Source organism: Crinia signifera, chromosome 2 (genome assembly GCF_055691185.1).
Source record: "Crinia signifera chromosome 2, ASM5569118v1, whole genome shotgun sequence".
In the NCBI taxonomy this organism is placed as follows: Eukaryota; Metazoa; Chordata; class Amphibia; order Anura; family Myobatrachidae; genus Crinia; species Crinia signifera.
Genome location: NC_139218.1, coordinates 153,012,388 through 153,032,956, shown reverse-complemented (window position 1 = coordinate 153,032,956; position 20,569 = coordinate 153,012,388). Strand labels below are relative to the sequence as shown.

At 40.3% G+C, this 20,569-nt stretch overlaps 12 non-coding genes across 12 annotated transcripts; all 12 read right to left on the bottom strand.

Moving 5' to 3' along the window:
* Positions 1-10,293: 10,293 nt before the first annotated feature.
* Positions 10,294-10,367, bottom strand: TRNAI-AAU (transfer RNA isoleucine (anticodon AAU)). The gene has a single exon. It is a non-coding gene; the product is annotated as a tRNA-Ile (tRNA).
* Positions 10,368-11,129: 762 nt separating this feature from the next.
* Positions 11,130-11,203, bottom strand: TRNAI-AAU (transfer RNA isoleucine (anticodon AAU)). Its single transcript has one exon. It is a non-coding gene; the product is annotated as a tRNA-Ile (tRNA).
* A 715-nt stretch (positions 11,204-11,918) lies between these two features.
* TRNAI-AAU (transfer RNA isoleucine (anticodon AAU)) lies at positions 11,919-11,992 on the bottom strand. The gene has a single exon. It is a non-coding gene; the product is annotated as a tRNA-Ile (tRNA).
* Positions 11,993-12,754: 762 nt separating this feature from the next.
* On the bottom strand, positions 12,755-12,828 carry TRNAI-AAU (transfer RNA isoleucine (anticodon AAU)). Its single transcript has one exon. It is a non-coding gene; the product is annotated as a tRNA-Ile (tRNA).
* Positions 12,829-13,590: 762 nt separating this feature from the next.
* On the bottom strand, positions 13,591-13,664 carry TRNAI-AAU (transfer RNA isoleucine (anticodon AAU)). Its single transcript has one exon. It is a non-coding gene; the product is annotated as a tRNA-Ile (tRNA).
* A 715-nt stretch (positions 13,665-14,379) lies between these two features.
* TRNAI-AAU (transfer RNA isoleucine (anticodon AAU)) lies at positions 14,380-14,453 on the bottom strand. Its single transcript has one exon. It is a non-coding gene; the product is annotated as a tRNA-Ile (tRNA).
* A 717-nt stretch (positions 14,454-15,170) lies between these two features.
* On the bottom strand, positions 15,171-15,244 carry TRNAI-AAU (transfer RNA isoleucine (anticodon AAU)). Its single transcript has one exon. It is a non-coding gene; the product is annotated as a tRNA-Ile (tRNA).
* Positions 15,245-16,750: 1,506 nt separating this feature from the next.
* TRNAI-AAU (transfer RNA isoleucine (anticodon AAU)) lies at positions 16,751-16,824 on the bottom strand. The gene has a single exon. It is a non-coding gene; the product is annotated as a tRNA-Ile (tRNA).
* A 715-nt stretch (positions 16,825-17,539) lies between these two features.
* TRNAI-AAU (transfer RNA isoleucine (anticodon AAU)) lies at positions 17,540-17,613 on the bottom strand. The gene has a single exon. It is a non-coding gene; the product is annotated as a tRNA-Ile (tRNA).
* Positions 17,614-18,330: 717 nt separating this feature from the next.
* Positions 18,331-18,404, bottom strand: TRNAI-AAU (transfer RNA isoleucine (anticodon AAU)). The gene has a single exon. It is a non-coding gene; the product is annotated as a tRNA-Ile (tRNA).
* A 716-nt stretch (positions 18,405-19,120) lies between these two features.
* Positions 19,121-19,194, bottom strand: TRNAI-AAU (transfer RNA isoleucine (anticodon AAU)). Its single transcript has one exon. It is a non-coding gene; the product is annotated as a tRNA-Ile (tRNA).
* Positions 19,195-19,910: 716 nt separating this feature from the next.
* TRNAI-AAU (transfer RNA isoleucine (anticodon AAU)) lies at positions 19,911-19,984 on the bottom strand. Its single transcript has one exon. It is a non-coding gene; the product is annotated as a tRNA-Ile (tRNA).
* Positions 19,985-20,569: the final 585 nt, after the last annotated feature.

The following is a 20,569-nucleotide window of genomic DNA, read 5'->3' as shown; positions in this document are numbered from 1 at the left end:
AAGGGGCGGGGCCTAACGAATTTAAACCCTTAATGCTATTTCAATGGGTTTAGGGGCTTCTAGGCAAAAGGGGCGTGGCCAAAAGTATCTCAACCCTCAGCCATGTCATGATCTATACTCTGAATGGTATTCTGGGCTTCTGGACCCAAAGGGGCGGGGCCTAACGAATTTAAACCCCCAATGCTATTTCAATGGGTTTAGGGGCTTATAGGCAAAAGGGGCGTGGCCAAAAGTATCTCAACCCTCAGCCATGTCATGGTCTATACTCTGAATGGTATTCTGGGCATCTGGACCCAAAGGGGCGGGGCCTAACGAATTTAAACCCCCAATGCTATTTCAATGGGTTTAGGGGCTTCTAGGCAAACGGGGCGTGGCCAAAAGTATCTCAACCGTCATCCATGTCATGGTCTATACTCTGAATGGTATTCTGGGCTTCTGGACACAAAGGGCGGGGCCTAACAAATTTAACTCCCTTAATGCTATTTCAATAGGTTTAGGGGCTTCTAGGCAAAAGGGGCGTGGCCAAAAGTATTTTAACCCTCAGCCATGTCATGGTCTATACTCTGAATGGTATTATGGGCTTCTGGACCCAAAGGGGCGGGGCCTAACGAATTTAAACCCTTAATGCTATTTCAATGGGTTTAGGGGCTTCTAGGCAAAAGGGGCGTGGCCAAAAGTATTTTAACCCTCAGCCATGTCATGGTCTATACTCTGAATGGTATTATGGGCTTCTGGACCCAAAGGGGCGGGGCCTAACGAATTTAAACCCTTAATGCTATTTCAATGGGTTTAGGGGCTTCTAGGCAAAAGGGGCGTGGCCAAAAGTATCTCAACCCTCAGCCATGTCATGGTCTATACTCTGAATGGTATTCTGGGCTTCTGGACCCAAAGGGGCGGGGCCTATCGAATTTAAACCCTTAATGCTATTTCAATGAGTTTAGGGGCTTCTAGGCAAAAGGGGCGTGGCCAAAAGTATCTCAACCCTCAGACATTTCATGGTCTATACTCTGAATGGTATTCTGGGCTTCTGGACCCAAAGGGGCGGGGCCTAACGAATTTAAACCCTTAATGCTATTTCAATGGGTTTAGGGGCTTCTAGGCAAAAGGGGCGTGGCCAAAAGTATCTCAACCCTCAGCCATGTCATGGTCTATACTCTGAATGGTATTCTGGGCATCTGGACCCAAAGGGGCGGGGCCTAACGAATTTAAACCCCCAATGTTATTTCAATGGGTTTAGGGGCTTCTAGGCAAACGGGGCGTGGCCAAAAGTATCTCAACCGTCATCCATGTCATGGTCTATACTCTGAATGGTATTCTGGGCTTCTGGACACAAAGGGCGGGGCCTAACAAATTTAACTCCCTTAATGCTATTTCAATAGGTTTAGGGGCTTCTAGGCAAAAGGGGCGTGGCCAAAAGTATTTTAACCCTCAGCCATGTCATGGTCTATACTCTGAATGGTATTATGGGCTTCTGGACCCAAAGGGGCGGGGCCTAACGAATTTAAACCCTTAATGCTATTTCAATGGGTTTAGGGGCTTCTAGACAAAAGGGGCGTGGCCAAAAGTATCTCAACCCTCAGCCATGTCATGGTCTATACTCTGAATGGTATTATGGGCTTCTGGACCCAAAGGGGCGGGGCCTAACGAATTTAAACCCTTAATGCTATTTCAATGGGTTTAGGGGCTTCTAGGCAAAAGGGGCGTGGCCAAAAGTATCTCAACCCTCAGCCATGTCATGATCTATACTCTGAATGGTATTCTGGGCTTCTGGACCCAAAGGGGCGGGGCCTAACGAATTTAAACCCTTAATGCTATTTCAATGGGTTTAGGGGCTTCTAGGCAAAAGGGGCGTGGCTAAAAGTATCTCAACCCTCAGCCATGTCATGGTCTATACTCTGATTGATATTTTGGGCTTCTGGAACCAAAGGGGCGGGGCCTAACGAATTTAAACCCTTAATGCTATTTCAATGGGTTTAGGGGCTTCTAGGCAAAAGGGGCGTGGCCAAAAGTATCTCAACCCTCAGCCAAGTCATGGTCTATACTCTGAATGGTATTCTGGGCTTCTGGACCCAAAGGGGCGGGGCCTATCGAATTTAAACCCTTAATGCTATTTCAATGAGTTTAGGGGCTTCTAGGCAAAAGGGGCGTGGCCAAAAGTATCTCAACCCTCAGCCATGTCAAGGTCTATACTTTGAATGGTATTCTGGGCTTCTGGACCCAAATGGGCGGGGCCTAACGAATTTAAACCCCCAATGCTATTTCAATGGGTTTAGGGGCTTCTAGGCAAAAGGGGCGTGGCCAAAAGTATCTCAACCCTCAGCCAAGTCATGGTCTATACTCTGAATGGTATTATGGGCTTCTGGACCCAAAGGGGCGGGGCCTAACGAATTTAAACCCTTAATGCTATTTCAATGGGTTTAGGGGCTTCTAGGCAAAAGGGGCGTGGCCAAAAGTATCTCAACCCTCAGCCATGTCATGGTCTATACTCTGAATGGTATTCTGGGCTTCTGGACCCAAAGGGGCGGGGCCTATCGAATTTAAACCCTTAATGCTATTTCAATGAGTTTAGGGGCTTCTAGGCAAAAGGGGCGTGGCCAAAAGTATCTCAACCCTCAGACATTTCATGGTCTATACTCTGAATGGTATTCTGGGCTTCTGGACCCAAAGGGGCGGGGCCTAACGAATTTAAACCCTTAATGCTATTTCAATGGGTTTAGGGGCTTCTAGGCAAAAGGGGCGTGGCCAAAAGTATCTCAACCCTCAGCCATGTCATGGTCTATACTCTGAATGGTATTCTGGGCATCTGGACCCAAAGGGGCGGGGCCTAACGAATTTAAACCCCCAATGCTATTTCAATGGGTTTAGGGGCTTCTAGGCAAACGGGGCGTGGCCAAAAGTATCTCAACCGTCATCCATGTCATGGTCTATACTCTGAATGGTATTCTGGGCTTCTGGACACAAAGGGCGGGGCCTAACAAATTTAACTCCCTTAATGCTATTTCAATAGGTTTAGGGGCTTCTAGGCAAAAGGGGCGTGGCCAAAAGTATTTTAACCCTCAGCCATGTCATGGTCTATACTCTGAATGGTATTATGGGCTTCTGGACCCAAAGGGGCGGGGCCTAACGAATTTAAACCCTTAATGCTATTTCAATGGATTTAGGGGCTTCTAGTCAAAAGGGGCGTGGCCAAAAGTATCTCAACCCTCAGCCATGTCATGGTCTATACTCTGAATGGTATTATGGGCTTCTGGACCCAAAGGGGCGGGGCCTAACGAATTTAAACCCTTAATGCTATTTCAATGGGTTTAGGGGCTTCTAGGCAAAAGGGGCGTGGCCAAAAGTATCTCAACCCTCAGCCATGTCATGATCTATACTCTGAATGGTATTCTGGGCTTCTGGACCCAAAGGGGCGGGGCCTAACGAATTTAAACCCTTAATGCTATTTCAATGGGTTTAGGGGCTTCTAGGCAAAAGGGGCGTGGCTAAAAGTATCTAAACCCTCAGCCATGTCATGGTCTATACTCTGAATGATATTTTGGGCTTCTGGACCCAAAGGGGCGGGGCCTAACGAATTTAAACCCTTAATGCTATTTCAATGGGTTTAGGGGCTTCTAGGCAAAAGGGGCGTGGCCAAAAGTATCTCAACCCTCAGACATGTCATGGTCTATACTCTGAATGGTATTCTGGGCTTCTGGACCCAAAGGGGCGGGGCCTAACGAATTTAAACCCTTAATGCTATTTCAATGGATTTAGGGGCTTCTAGTCAAAAGGGGCGTGGCCAAAAGTATCTCAACCCTCAGCCATGTCATGGTCTATACTCTGAATGGTATTCTGGGCATCTGGACCCAAAGGGGCGGGGCCTAACGAATTTAAACTACCAATGCTATTTCAATGGGTTTAGGGGCTTCTAGGCAAAAGGGGCGTGGCCAAAAGTATCTCAACCCTCACCCATGTCATGGTCTATACTCTGAATGGTATTCTGGGCTTCTGGACACAAAGGGCGGGGCCTAACAAATTTAAACCCTTAATGCTATTTCAATAGGTTTAGGGGCTTCTAGGCAAAAGGGGCGGGGCCTAACGAATTTAAACACTTAATGCTATTTCAATGGGTTTAGGGGCTTCTAGGCAAAAGGGGCGTGGCCAAAAGTATCTCAACCCTCATCCATGTCATGGTCTATACTCTGAATGGTATTCTGGGCTTCTGGACACAAAGGGCGGGGCCTAACAAATTTAAACCCTTAATGCTATTTCAATAGGTTTAGGGGCTTCTAGGCAAAAGGGGCGTGGCCAAAAGTATTTTAACCCTCAGCCATGTCATGGTCTATACTCTGAATGGTATTATGGGCTTCTGGACCCAAAGGGGCGGGGCCTAACGAATTTAAACCCTTAATGCTATTTCAATGGGTTTAGGGGCTTCTAGGCAAAAGGGGCGTGGCCAAAAGTATCTCAACCCTCAGCCATGTCATGATCTATACTCTGAATGGTATTCTGGGCTTCTGGACCCAAAGGGGCGGGGCCTAACGAATTTAAACCCCCAATGCTATTTCAATGGGTTTAGGGGCTTATAGGCAAAAGGGGCGTGGCCAAAAGTATCTCAACCCTCAGCCACGTCATGGTCTATACTCTGAATGGTATTATGGGCTTCTGGACCCAAAGGGGCGGGGCCTAACGAATTTAAACCCTTAATGCTATTTCAATGGGTTTAGGGGCTTCTAGGCAAAAGGGGCGTGGCCAAAAGTATCTCAACCTTCAGCCATGTCATGATCTATACTCTGAATGGTATTCTGGGCTTCTGGACCCAAAGGGGCGGGGCCTAACGAATTTAAACCCTTAATGCTATTTCAATGGGTTTAGGGGCTTCTAGGCAAAAGGGGCGTGGCTAAAAGTATCTCAACCCTCAGCCATGTCATGGTCTATACTCTGAATGATATTATGGGCTTCTGGACCCAAAGGGGCGGGGCCTAACGAATTTAAACCCTTAATGCTATTTCAATGAGTTTAGGGGCTTCTAAGCAAAAGGGGCGTGGCCAAAAGTATCTCAACCCTCAGCCATGTCATGGTCTATACTCTGAATGGTATTCTGGGCTTCTGGACTTAAAGGGGCGGGGCCTAACGAATTTAAACCCTTAATGCTATTTCAATGGGTTTAGGGGCTTCTAGGCAAAAGGGGCGTGGCCAAAAGTATCTAAACCCTCAGCCATGTCATGGTCTATACTCTGAATGGTATTCTGGGCTTCTGGACCCAAAGGGGCGGGGCCTAACGAATTTAAACCCTTAATGCTATTTCAATGGGTTTAGGGGCTTCTAGGCAAAAGGGGCGTGGCCAAAAGTATCTCAACCCTCAGCCATATCATGATCTATACTCTGAATGGTATTCTGGGCTTCTGGACCCAAAGGGGCGGGGCCTAACGAATTTAAACCCTTAATGCTATTTCAATGGGTTTAGGGGCTTCTAGGCAAAAGGGGCGTGGCCAAAAGTATCTCAACCCTCAGCCATGTCATTGTCTATACTCTGAATGGTATTCTGGGCTTCTGGACCCAAAGGGGCGGGGCCTATCGAATTTAAACCCTTAATGCTATTTCAATGAGTTTAGGGGCTTCTAGGCAAAAGGGGCGTGGCCAAAAGTATCTCAACCCTCAGCCATGTCAAGGTCTATACTTTGAATGGTATTCTGGGCTTCTGGACCCAAATGGGCGGGGCCTAACGAATTTAAACCCCCAATGCTATTTCAATGGGTTTAGGGGCTTCTAGGCAAAAGGGGCGTGGCCAAAAGTATCTCAACCCTCAGCCAAGTCATGGTCTATACTCTGAATGGTATTATGGGCTTCTGGACCCAAAGGGGCGGGGCCTAACGAATTTAAACCCTTAATGCTATTTCAATGGGTTTAGGGGCTTCTAGGCAAAAGGGGCGTGGCCAAAAGTATCTCAACCCTCAGCCATGTCATGATCTATACTCTGAATGGTATTCTGGGCTTCTGGACCCAAAGGGGCGGGGCCTAACGAATTTAAACCCTTAATGCTATTTCAATGAGTTTAGGGGCTTCTAGGCAAAAGGGGCGTGGCCAAAAGTATCTCAACCCTCAGCCATGTCATGGTCTATACTCTGAATGGTATTCTGGGCTTCTGGACCCAAAGGGGCGGGGCCTATCGAATTTAAACCCTTAATGCTATTTCAATGAGTTTAGGGGCTTCTAGGCAAAAGGGGCGTGGCCAAAAGTATCTCAACCCTCAGACATTTCATGGTCTATACTCTGAATGGTATTCTGGGCTTCTGGACCCAAAGGGGCGGGGCCTAACGAATTTAAACCCTTAATGCTATTTCAATGGGTTTAGGGGCTTCTAGGCAAAAGGGGCGTGGCCAAAAGTATCTCAACCCTCAGCCATGTCATGGTCTATACTCTGAATGGTATTCTGGGCATCTGGACCGAAAGGGGCGGGGCCTAACGAATTTAAACCCCCAATGCTATTTCAATGGGTTTAGGGGCTTCTAGGCAAACGGGGCGTGGCCAAAAGTATCTCAACCGTCATCCATGTCATGGTCTATACTCTGAATGGTATTCTGGGCTTCTGGACACAAAGGGCGGGGCCTAACAAATTTAACTCCCTTAATGCTATTTCAATAGGTTTAGGGGCTTCTAGGCAAAAGGGGCGTGGCCAAAAGTATTTTAACCCTCAGCCATGTCATGGTCTATACTCTGAATGGTATTATGGGCTTCTGGACCCAAAGGGGCGGGGCCTAACGAATTTAAACCCTTAATGCTATTTCAATGGGTTTAGGGGCTTCTAGGCAAAAGGGGCGTGGCCAAAAGTATTTTAACCCTCAGCCATGTCATGGTCTATACTCTGAATGGTATTATGGGCTTCTGGACCCAAAGGGGCGGGGCCTAACGAATTTAAACCCTTAATGCTATTTCAATGGGTTTAGGGGCTTCTAGGCAAAAGGGGCGTGGCCAAAAGTATCTCAACCCTCAGCCATGTCATGGTCTATACTCTGAATGGTATTCTGGGCTTCTGGACCCAAAGGGGCGGGGCCTATCGAATTTAAACCCTTAATGCTATTTCAATGAGTTTAGGGGCTTCTAGGCAAAAGGGGCGTGGCCAAAAGTATCTCAACCCTCAGACATTTCATGGTCTATACTCTGAATGGTATTCTGGGCTTCTGGACCCAAAGGGGCGGGGCCTAACGAATTTAAACCCTTAATGCTATTTCAATGGGTTTAGGGGCTTCTAGGCAAAAGGGGCGTGGCCAAAAGTATCTCAACCCTCAGCCATGTCATGGTCTATACTCTGAATGGTATTCTGGGCATCTGGACCCAAAGGGGCGGGGCCTAACGAATTTAAACCCCCAATGCTATTTCAATGGGTTTAGGGGCTTCTAGGCAAACGGGGCGTGGCCAAAAGTATCTCAACCGTCATCCATGTCATGGTCTATACTCTGAATGGTATTCTGGGCTTCTGGACACAAAGGGCGGGGCCTAACAAATTTAACTCCCTTAATGCTATTTCAATAGGTTTAGGGGCTTCTAGGCAAAAGGGGCGTGGCCAAAAGTATTTTAACCCTCAGCCATGTCATGGTCTATACTCTGAATGGTATTATGGGCTTCTGGACCCAAAGGGGCGGGGCCTAACGAATTTAAACCCTTAATGCTATTTCAATGGGTTTAGGGGCTTCTAGACAAAAGGGGCGTGGCCAAAAGTATCTCAACCCTCAGCCATGTCATGGTCTATACTCTGAATGGTATTATGGGCTTCTGGACCCAAAGGGGCGGGGCCTAACGAATTTAAACCCTTAATGCTATTTCAATGGGTTTAGGGGCTTCTAGGCAAAAGGGGCGTGGCCAAAAGTATCTCAACCCTCAGCCATGTCATGATCTATACTCTGAATGGTATTCTGGGCTTCTGGACCCAAAGGGGCGGGGCCTAACGAATTTAAACCCTTAATGCTATTTCAATGGGTTTAGGGGCTTCTAGGCAAAAGGGGCGTGGCTAAAAGTATCTCAACCCTCAGCCATGTCATGGTCTATACTCTGATTGATATTTTGGGCTTCTGGACCCAAAGGGGCGGGGCCTAACGAATTTAAACCCTTAATGCTATTTCAATGGGTTTAGGGGCTTCTAGGCAAAAGGGGCGTGGCCAAAAGTATCTCAACCCTCAGCCAAGTCATGGTCTATACTCTGAATGGTATTCTGGGCTTCTGGACCCAAAGGGGCGGGGCCTAACGAATTTAAACCCTTAATGCTATTTCAATAGGTTTAGGGGCTTCTAGGCAAAAGGGGCGTGGCTAAAAGTATCTAAACCCTCAGCCATGTCATGGTCTATACTCTGAATGATATTTTGGGCTTCTGGACCCAATGGGGCGGGGCCTAACGAATTTAAACCCTTAATGCTATTTCAATGGGTTTAGGGGCTTCTAGGCAAAAGGGGCGTGGCCAAAAGTATCTCAACCCTCAGACATGTCATGGTCTATACTCTGAATGGTATTCTGGGCTTCTGGACCCAAAGGGGCGGGGCCTAACGAATTTAAACCCTTAATGCTATTTCAATGAGTTTAGGGGCTTCTAGGCAAAAGGGGCGTGGCCAAAAGTATCTCAACCCTCAGACATTTCATGGTCTATACTCTGAATGGTATTCTGGGCTTCTGGACCCAAAGGGGCGGGGCCTAACGAATTTAAACCCTTAATGCTATTTCAATGGGTTTAGGGGCTTCTAGGCAAAAGGGGCGTGGCCAAAAGTATCTCAACCCTCAGCCATGTCATGGTCTATACTCTGAATGGTATTCTGGGCATCTGGACCCAAAGGGGCGGGGCCTAACGAATTTAAACCCCCAATGCTATTTCAATGGGTTTAGGGGCTTCTAGGCAAACGGGGCGTGGCCAAAAGTATCTTAACCGTCATCCATGTCATGGTCTATACTCTGAATGGTATTCTGGGCTTCTGGACACAAAGGGCGGGGCCTAACAAATTTAACTCCCTTAATGCTATTTCAATAGGTTTAGGGGCTTCTAGGCAAAAGGGGCGTGGCCAAAAGTATTTTAACCCTCAGCCATGTCATGGTCTATACTCTGAATGGTATTATGGGCTTCTGGACCCAAAGGGGCGGGGCCTAACGAATTTAAACCCTTAATGCTATTTCAATGGGTTTAGGGGCTTCTAGGCAAAAGGGGCGTGGCCAAAAGTATATCAACCCTCAGCCATGTCATGGTCTATACTCTGAATGGTATTATGGGCTTCTGGACCCAAAGGGGCGGGGCCTAACGAATTTAAACCCTTAATGCTATTTCAATGGGTTTAGGGGCTTCTAGGCAAAAGGGGCGTGGCCAAAAGTATCTCAACCCTCAGCCATGTCATGATCTATACTCTGAATGGTATTCTGGGCTTCTGGACCCAAAGGGGCGGGGCCTAACGAATTTAAACCCTTAATGCTATTTCAATGGGTTTAGGGGCTTCTAGGCAAAAGGGGCGTGGCTAAAAGTATCTCAACCCTCAGCCATGTCATGGTCTATACTCTGATTGATATTTTGGGCTTCTGGACCCAAAGGGGCGGGGCCTAACGAATTTAAACCCTTAATGCTATTTCAATGGGTTTAGGGGCTTCTAGGCAAAAGGGGCGTGGCCAAAAGTATCTCAACCCTCAGACATGTCATGGTCTATACTCTGAATGGTATTCTGGGCTTCTGGACCCAAAGGGGCGGGGCCTAACGAATTTAAACCCTTAATGCTATTTCAATGGATTTAGGGGCTTCTAGTCAAAAGGGGCGTGGCCAAAAGTATCTCAACCCTCAGCCATGTCATGGTCTATACTCTGAATGGTATTCTGGGCATCTGGACCCAAAGGGGCGGGGCCTAACGAATTTAAACCCCCAATGCTATTTCAATGGGTTTAGGGGCTTCTAGGCAAAAGGGGCGTGGCCAAAAGTATCTCAACCCTCACCCATGTCATGGTCTATACTCTGAATGGTATTCTGGGCTTTACGCATGGGCCACGTAGTAGATCATATATTGATTGAAAAGCATTTCTATTTTAAAGAAAAATCATAAAGCATAAAGTGCTTTGAAGTGTGGCATTGGTAATAGGGCTTTCATTTATTCCTACAGCCCAAAGCAAAATAAAAATAGGGTGTAAAATACTATATATTTAAAGGATAATGGTAAAAGATCTACAATGTATTCAAGGCAGCTACAAGGGATAATCACTATAGCCAATACTGATGATGAAGCCGAGTTTCCAAGCACTGTACTACAAGTTTAAATCCATTGTTGTCAATGATGTTGGGTCATCAAGGAAAACAAATGGCCAGTGTGGGGATCGAACCCAAGACCTTGGCGTTATTAGCACCACGCTCTAACCAACTGAGCTAACCGGCCACACTCTTTGAATGCGAAAATCCAAAATGACAAATAATCTTCAAATCATTATGTGTATTATTTCTAAAAGGTGATTTTTGTTGACAATAAATCATTATATGTATTATTTCTAAAAGGTGATTTTTGTTGACAATCATTTTTTCTCCCTTCATACTTTTGCAAAAACGATAAATGAGGTCCCATTTTAAAGATTAAGTTATTTGCTTCAGATACATTGTTAGTTAAGAATTGTATATGGTTTTGTTTCTTTAAAAATTGAAGTTACAAATTGACTTTGTGCCCTACACTTCTTTCCCTGGATGTGTTGATACAGCATGGCAAAGATGATCAGTTTTGCACAGCTTCTCAAAATGGCTACATATGAACCAGTTCTTCTTTCATCCTACTGCAAACCACCAACCTCACTATAAAATGAATTGTATTTTATTTGCATGAAACATTTACGCATGGGCCACGTAGTAGATCATATATTGATTGAAAAGCATTTCTATTTTAAAGAAAAATCATAAAGCATAAAGTGCTTTGAAGTGTGGCATTGGTAATAGGGCTTTCATTTCTTCCTACAGTCCAAAGCAAAATAAAAATAGGGTGTAAAATACTATATATTTAAAGGATAATGGTAAAAGATCTACAATGTATTCAAGGCAGCTACAAGGGATAATCACTATAGCCAATACTGATGATGAAGCCTAGTTTCCAAGCACTGTACTACAAGTTTAAATCCATTGTTGTCAATGATGTTGGGTCATCAAGAAAAACAAATGGCCAGTGTGGGGATCGAACCCAAGACCTTGGCGTTATTAGCACCACGCTCTAACCAACTGAGCTAACCGGCCACACTATTTGAATTTGAAAATCCAAAATGACAAATAATCTTCAAATCATTATATGTATTATTTCTAAATGGTGATTTTTGTTGACAATCATTTTTTCTCCCTTCATACTTTTGCAAAAACGATAAATGAGGTCCCATTTGAAAGATTAAGTTACTTGCTTCAGATAAATTGTTAGTTAAGAATTGTATATGGTTTTGTTTCTTTAAAAATTGAAGTTGCAAATTGACTTTGTGCCCTACACTTCTTTCCCTGGATGTGTTGATACAGCATGGCAAAGAAGATCAGTTTTGCACAGCTTCTCGAAATGGCTACATATGACCCAGTTCTTCTTTCATCCTACTACAAACCACCAACCTCACTATAAAATTAATTGTATTTTATTTGCATGAAACATTTACGCATGGGCCACGTAGTAGATCATATATTGATTGAAAAGCATTTCTATTTTAAAGAAAAATCATAAAGCATAAAGTGCTTTGAAGTGTGGCATTGGTAATAGGGCTTTCATTTCTTCCTACAGTCCAAAGCAAAATAAAAATAGGGTTTAAAATACTATATATTTAAAGTATAATGGTAAAAGATCTACAATGTATTCAAGGCAGTTACTAGGATAATCACTATAGCCAATACTGATGATGAAGCCTAGTTTCCAAGCACTGTACTACAAGTTTAAATCCATTGTTGTCAATGATGTTGGGTCATCAAGATAAACAAATGGCCAGTGTGGGGATCGAACCCAAGACCTTGGCGTTATTAGCACCACGCTCTAACCAACTGAGCTAACCGGCCACACTCTTTGAATGCGAAAATCCAAAATGACAAATAATCTTCATATCATTATGTGTATTATTTCTAAAAGGTGATTTTTGTTGACAATAAATCATTGTATGTATTATTTCTAAAAGGTGATTTTTGTTGACAATCATTTTTTCTCCCTTCATACTTTTGCAAAAACGATAAATGAGGTCCCATTTTAAAGATTAAGTTATTTGCTTCAGATACATTGTTAGTTAATAATTGTATATGGATTTGTTTCTTTAAAAATTGAAGTTACAAATTGACTTTGTGCCCTATACTTCTTTCCCTGGATGTGTTGATACAGCATGGCAAAGATGATCAGTTTTGCACAGCTTCTCAAAATGGCTACATATGAACCAGTTCTTCTTTCATCCTACTACAAACCACCAACCTCACTATAAAATTAATTGTATTTTATTTGCATGAAACATTTACGCATGGGCCACGTAGTAGATCATATATTGATTGAAAAGCATTTCTATTTTAAAGAAAAATCATAAAGCATAAAGTGCTTTGAAGTGTGGCATTGGTAATAGGGCTTTCATTTCTTCCTACAGTCCAAAGCAAAATAAAAATAGGGTGTGAAATACTATATATTTAAAGGATAATGGTAAAAGATCTACAATGTATTCAAGGCAGCTACAAGGGATAATCACTATAGCCAATACTGATGATGAAGCCTAGTTTCCAAGCACTGTACTACAAGTTTAAATCCATTGTTGTCAATGATGTTGGGTCATCAAGAAAAACGAATAGCCAGTGTGGGGATCGAACCCAAGACCTTGGCGTTATTAGCACCACGCTCTAACCAACTGAGCTAACCGGCCACACTCTTTGAATGCGAAAATCCAAAATGACAAATAATCTTCATATCATTATGTGTATTATTTCTAAAAGGTGATTTTTGTTGACAATAAATCATTATATGTATTATTTCTAAAAGGTGATTTTTGTTGACAATCATTTTTTCTCCCTTCATACTTTTGCAAAAACGATAAATGAGGTCCCATTTTAAAGATTAAGTTATTTGCTTCAGATACATTGTTAGTTAAGAATTGTATATGGTTTTGTTTCTTTAAAAATTGAAGTTACAAATTGACTTTGTGCCCTACACTTCTTTCCCTGGATGTGTTGATACAGCATGGCAAAGATGATCAGTTTTGCACAGCTTCTCAAAATGGCTACATATGAACCAGTTCTTCTTTCATCCTACTACAAACCACCAACCTCACTATAAAATGAATTGTATTTTATTTGCATGAAACATTTACGCATGGGCCACGTAGTAGATCATATATTGATTGAAAAGCATTTCTATTTTAAAGAAAAATCATAAAGCATAAAGTGCTTTGAAGTGTGGCATTGGTAATAGGGCTTTTATTTATTCCTACAGCCCAAAGCAAAATAAAAATAGGGTGTAAAATACTATATATTTAAAGGATAATGGTAAAAGATCTACAATGTATTCAAGGCAGCTACAAGGGATAATCACTATAGCCAATACTGATGATGAAGCCTAGTTTCCAAGCACTGTACTACAAGTTTAAATCCATTGTTGTCAATGATGTTGGGTCATCAAGAAAAACGAATAGCCAGTGTGGGGATCGAACCCAAGACCTTGGCGTTATTAGCACCACGCTCTAACCAACTGAGCTAACCGGCCACACTATTTGAATGTGAAAATCCAAAATGACAAATAATCTTCAAATCATTATATGTATTATTTCTAAATGGTGATTTTTGTTGACAATCATTTTTTCTCCCTTCATACTTTTGCAAAAACGATAAATGAGGTCCCATTTGAAAGATTAAGTTACTTGCTTCAGATAAATTGTTAGTTAAGAATTGTATATGGTTTTGTTTCTTTAAAAATTGAAGTTGCAAATTGACTTTGTGCCCTACACTTCTTTCCCTGGATGTGTTGATACAGCATGGCAAAGAAGATCAGTTTTGCACAGCTTCTCGAAATGGCTACATATGACCCAGTTCTTCTTTCATCCTACTACAAACCACCAACCTCACTATAAAATTAATTGTATTTTATTTGCATGAAACATTTACGCATGGGCCACGTAGTAGATCATATATTGATTGAAAAGCATTTCTATTTTAAAGAAAAATCATAAAGCATAAAGTGCTTTGAAGTGTGGCATTGGTAATAGGGCTTTCATTTCTTCCTACAGTCCAAAGCAAAATAAAAATAGGGTTTAAAATACTATATATTTAAAGTATAATGGTAAAAGATCTACAATGTATTCAAGGCAGTTACTAGGATAATCACTATAGCCAATACTGATGATGAAGCCTAGTTTCCAAGCACTGTACTACAAGTTTAAATCCATTGTTGTCAATGATGTTGGGTCATCAAGAAAAACAAATGGCCAGTGTGGGGATCGAACCCAAGACCTTGGCGTTATTAGCACCACGCTCTAACCAACTGAGCTAACCGGCCACACTGTTTGAATGTGAAAATCCAAAATGAAAAATAATCTTCAAATCATTATATGTATTATTTCTAAAAGGTGATTTTTGTTGACAATCATTTTTTCTCCCTTCATACTTTTGCAAAAACGATAAATGAGGTCCCATTTTAAAGATTAAGTTATTTGCTTCAGATACATTGTTAGTTAAGAATTGTATATGGTTTTGTTTCTTTAAAAATTGAAGTTACAAATTGACTTTGTGCCCTACACTTCTTTCCCTGGATGTGTTGATACAGCATGGCAAAGATGATCAGTTTTGCACAGCTTCTCGAAATGGCTACATATGAACCAGTTCTTCTTTCATCCTACTACAAACCACCAACCTCACTATAAAATGAATTGTATTTTATTTGCATGAAACATTTACGCATGGGCCACGTAGTAGATCATATATTGATTGAAAAGCATTTCTATTTTAAAGAAAAATCATAAAGCATAAAGTGCTTTGAAGTGTGGCATTGGTAATAGGGCTTTCATTTATTCCTACAGCCCAAAGCAAAATAAAAAATAGGGTGTAAAATACTATATATTTAAAGGATAATGGTAAAAGATCTACAATGTATTCAAGGCAGCTACAAGGGATAATCATTATAGCCAATACTGATGATGAAGCCTAGTTTCCAAGCACTGTACTACAAGTTTAAATCCATTGTTGTCAATGATGTTGGGTCATCAAGAAAAACAAATGGCCAGTGTGGGGATCGAACCCAAGACCTTGGCATTATTAGCACCACGCTCTAACCAACTGAGCTAACCGGCCACACTCTTTGAATATGAAAATCCAAAATGACAAATAATCTTCAAATCATTATATGTATTATTTCTAAAAGGTGATTTTTGTTGACAATCATTTTTTCTCCCTTCATACTTTTGCAAAAACGATAAATGAGGTCCCATTTTAAAGATTAAGTTATTTGCTTCAGATACATTGTTAGATAAGAATTGTATATGGTTTTGTTTCTTTAAAAATTGAAGTTACAAATTGACTTTGTGCCCTACACTTCTTTCCCTGGATGTGTTGATACAGCATGGCAAAGATGATCAGTTTTGCACAGCTTCTCAAAATGGCTACATATGAACCAGTTCTTCTTTCATCCTACTACAAACCACCAACCTCACTATAAAATGAATTGTATTTTATTTGCATGAAACATTTACGAATGGGCCACGTAGTAGATCATATATTGATTGAAAAGCATTTCTATTTTAAAGAAAAATCATAAAGCATAAAGTGCTTTGAAGTGTGGCATTGGTAATAGGGCTTTCATTTATTCCTACAGCCCAAAGCAAAATAAAAATAGGGTGTAAAATACTATATATTTAAAGGATAATGGTAAAAGATCTACAATGTATTAAAGGCAGCTACAAGGGATAATCACTATAGCCAATACTGATGATGAAGCCTAGTTTCCAAGCACTGTACTACAAGTTTAAATCCATTGTTGTCAATGATGTTGGGTCATCAAGAAAAACAAATGGCCAGTGTGGGGATCGAACCCAAGACCTTGGCGTTATTAGCACTACGCTCTAACCAACTGAGCTAACCGGCCACACTCTTTGAATGTGAAAATCCAAAATGACAAATAATCTTCAAATCATTATGTGTATTATTTCTAAAAGGTGATTTTTGTTGACAATCATTATTTCTCCCTTCATACTTTTGCAAAAACGATAAATGAGGTCCCATTTTAAAGATTAAGTTACTTGCTTCAGATAAATTGTTAGTTAAGAATTGTATATGGTTTTGTTTCTTTAAAAATTGAAGTTACAAATTGACTTTGTGCCCTACACTTCTTTCCCTGGATGTGTTGATACAGCATGGCAAAGATGATCAGTTTTGCACAGCTTCTCAAAATGGCTACATATGAACCAGTTCTTCTTTCATCCTACTACAAACCACCAACCTCACTATAAAATGAATTGTATTTTATTTGCATGAAACATTTACGCATGGGCCACGTAGTAGATCATATATTGATTGAAAAGCATTTCTATTTTAAAGAAAAATCATAAAGCATAAAGTGCTTTGAAGTGTGGCATTGGTAATAGGGCTTTCATTTATTCCTACAGCCCAAAGCAAAATAAAAATAGGGTGTAAAATACTATATATTTAAAGGATAATGGTAAAAGATCTACAATGTATTCAAGGCAGCTACAAGGGATAATCACTATAGCCAATACTGATGATGAAGCCTAGTTTCCAAGCACTGTACTACAAGTTTAAATCCATTGTTGTCAATGATGTTGGGTCATCAAGAAAAACGAATAGCCAGTGTGGGGATCGAACCCAAGACCTTGGCGTTATTAGCACCACGCTCTAACCAACTGAGCTAACCGGCCACACTATTTGAATGTGAAAATCCAAAATGACAAATAATCTTCAAATCATTATATGTATTATTTCTAAATGGTGATTTTTGTTGACAATCATTTTTTCTCCCTTCATACTTTTGCAAAAACGATAAATGAGGTCCCATTTGAAAGATTAAGTTACTTGCTTCAGATAAATTGTTAGTTAAGAATTGTATATGGTTTTGTTTCTTTAAAAATTGAAGTTGCAAATTGACTTTGTGCCCTACACTTCTTTCCCTGGATGTGTTGATACAGCATGGCAAAGAAGATCAGTTTTGCACAGCTTCTCGAAATGGCTACATATGACCCAGTTCTTCTTTCATCCTACTACAAACCACCAACCTCACTATAAAATTAATTGTATTTTATTTGCATGAAACATTTACGCATGGGCCACGTAGTAGATCATATATTGATTGAAAAGCATTTCTATTTTAAAGAAAAATCATAAAGCATAAAGTGCTTTGAAGTGTGGCATTGGTAATAGGGCTTTCATTTCTTCCTACAGTCCAAAGCAAAATAAAAATAGGGTTTAAAATACTATATATTTAAAGTATAATGGTAAAAGATCTACAATGTATTCAAGGCAGTTACTAGGATAATCACTATAGCCAATACTGATGATGAAGCCTAGTTTCCAAGCACTGTACTACAAGTTTAAATCCATTGTTGTCAATGATGTTGGGTCATCAAGAAAAACAAATGGCCAGTGTGGGGATCGAACCCAAGACCTTGGCGTTATTAGCACCACGCTCTAACCAACTGAGCTAACCGGCCACACTGTTTGAATGTGAAAATCCAAAATGAAAAATGATCTTCAAATCATTATATGTATTATTTCTAAAAGGTGATTTTTGTTGACAATCATTTTTTCTCCCTTCATACTTTTGCAAAAACGATAAATGAGGTCCCATTTTAAAGATTAAGTTATTTGCTTCAGATACATTGTTAGTTAAGAATTGTATATGGTTTTGTTTCTTTAAAAATTGAAGTTACAAATTGACTTTGTGCCCTACACTTCTTTCCCTGGATGTGTTGATACAGCATGGCAAAGATGATCAGTTTTGCACAGCTTCTCGAAATGGCTACATATGAACCAGTTCTTCTTTCATCCTACTACAAACCACCAACCTCACTATAAAATGAATTGTATTTTATTTGCATGAAACATTTACGCATGGGCCACGTAGTAGATCATATATTGATTGAAAAGCATTTCTATTTTAAAGAAAAATCATAAAGCATAAAGTGCTTTGAAGTGTGGCATTGGTAATAGGGCTTTCATTTATTCCTACAGCCCAAAGCAAAATAAAAAATAGGGTGTAAAATACTATATATTTAAAGGATAATGGTAAAAGATCTACAATGTATTCAAGGCAGCTACAAGGGATAATCATTATAGCCAATACTGATGATGAAGCCTAGTTTCCAAGCACTGTACTACAAGTTTAAATCCATTGTTGTCAATGATGTTGGGTCATCAAGAAAAACAAATGGCCAGTGTGGGGATCGAACCCAAGACCTTGGCATTATTAGCACCACGCTCTAACCAACTGAGCTAACCGGCCACACTCTTTGAATGTGAAAATCCAAAATGACAAATAATCTTCAAATCATTATATGTATTATTTCTAAAAGGTGATTTTTGTTGACAATCATTTTTTCTCCCTTCATACTTTTGCAAAAACGATAAATGAGGTCCCATTTTAAAGATTAAGTTATTTGCTTCAGATACATTGTTAGATAAGAATTGTATATGGTTTTGTTTCTTTAAAAATTGAAGTTACAAATTGACTTTGTGCCCTACACTTCTTTCCCTGGATGTGTTGATACAGCATGGCAAAGATGATCAGTTTTGCACAGCTTCTCAAAATGGCTACATATGAACCAGTTCTTCTTTCATCCTACTACAAACCACCAACCTCACTATAAAATGAATTGTATTTTATTTGCATGAAACATTTACGCATGGGCCACGTAGTAGATCATATATTGATTGAAAAGCATTTCTATTTTAAAGAAAAATCATAAAGCATAAAGTGCTTTGAAGTGTGGCATTGGTAATAGGGCTTTCATTTATTCCTACAGCCCAAAGCAAAATAAAAATAGGGTGTAAAATACTATATATTTAAAGGATAATGGTAAAAGATCTACAATGTATTAAAGGCAGCTACAAGGGATAATCACTATAGCCAATACTGATGATGAAGCCTAGTTTCCAAGCACTGTACTACAAGTTTAAATCCATTGTTGTCAATGATGTTGGGTCATCAAGAAAAACAAATGGCCAGTGTGGGGATCGAACCCAAGACCTTGGCGTTATTAGCACCACGCTCTAACCAACTGAGCTAACCGGCCACACTCTTTGAATGTGAAAATCCAAAATGACAAATAATCTTCAAATCATTATGTGTATTATTTCTAAAAGGTGATTTTTGTTGACAATCATTATTTCTCCCTTCATACTTTTGCAAAAACGATAAATGAGGTCCCATTTTAAAGATTAAGTTACTTGCTTCAGATAAATTGTTAGTTAAGAATTGTATATGGTTTTGTTTCTTTAAAAATTGAAGTTACAAATTGACTTTGTGCCCTACACTTCTTTCCCTGGATGTGTTGATACAGCATGGCAAAGAAGATCAGTTTTGCACAGCTTCTCAAAATGGCTACATATGACCCAGTTCTTCTTTCATCCTACTACAAACCACCAACCTCACTATAAAATTTATTGTATTTTATTTGCATGAAACATTTACGCATGGGCCACGTAGTAGATCATATATTGATTGAAAAGCATTTCTATTTTAAAGAAAAATCATAAAGCATAAAGTGCTTTGAAGTGTGGCATTGGTAATAGGGCTTTCATTCCTTCCTACAGTCCAAAGCAAAATAAAAATAGGGTGTAAAATACTATATATTTAAAGGATAATGGTAAAAGATCTCAAATGTATTCAAGGCAGCTACAAGGGATAATCACTATAGCCAATACTGATGATGAAGCCTAGTTTCCAAGCACTGTACTACAAGTTTAAATCCATTGTTGTCAATGATGTTGGGTCATCAAGAAAAACAAATGGCCAGTGTGGGGATCGAACCCAAGACCTTGGCGTTATTAGCACCACACTCTAACCAACTGAGCTAACCGGCCACACTGTTTGATTGTGAAAATCCAAAATGACAAATAATCTTCAAATCATTATATGTATTATTTCTAAAAGGTGATTTTTGTTGACAATCATTTTTTCTCCCTTCATACTTTTGCAAAAACGATAAATGAGGTCCCATTTTAAAGATTAAGTTACTTGCTTCAGATAAATTGTTTGTTAAGAATTGTATATGGTTTTGTTTCTTTAAAAATTGAAGTTACAAATTGACTTTGTGCCCTACACTTCTTTCCCTGGATGTGTTGATACAGCATGGCAAAGAAGATCAGTTTTGCACAGCTTCTCGAAATGGCTACATATGAACCAGTTCTTCTTTCATCCTACTACAAACCACCAACCTCACTATAAAATTAATTGTATTTTATTTGCATGAAACATTTACGCATGGGCCACGTAGTAGATCATATATTGATTGAAAAGCATTTCTATTTTAAAGAAAAATCATAAAGCATAAAGTGCTTTGAAGTGTGGCATTGGTAATAGGGCTTTCATTTCTTCCTACAGTCCAAAGCAAAATAAAAATAGGGTGTAAAATACTATATATTTAAAGTATAATGGTAAAAGATCTA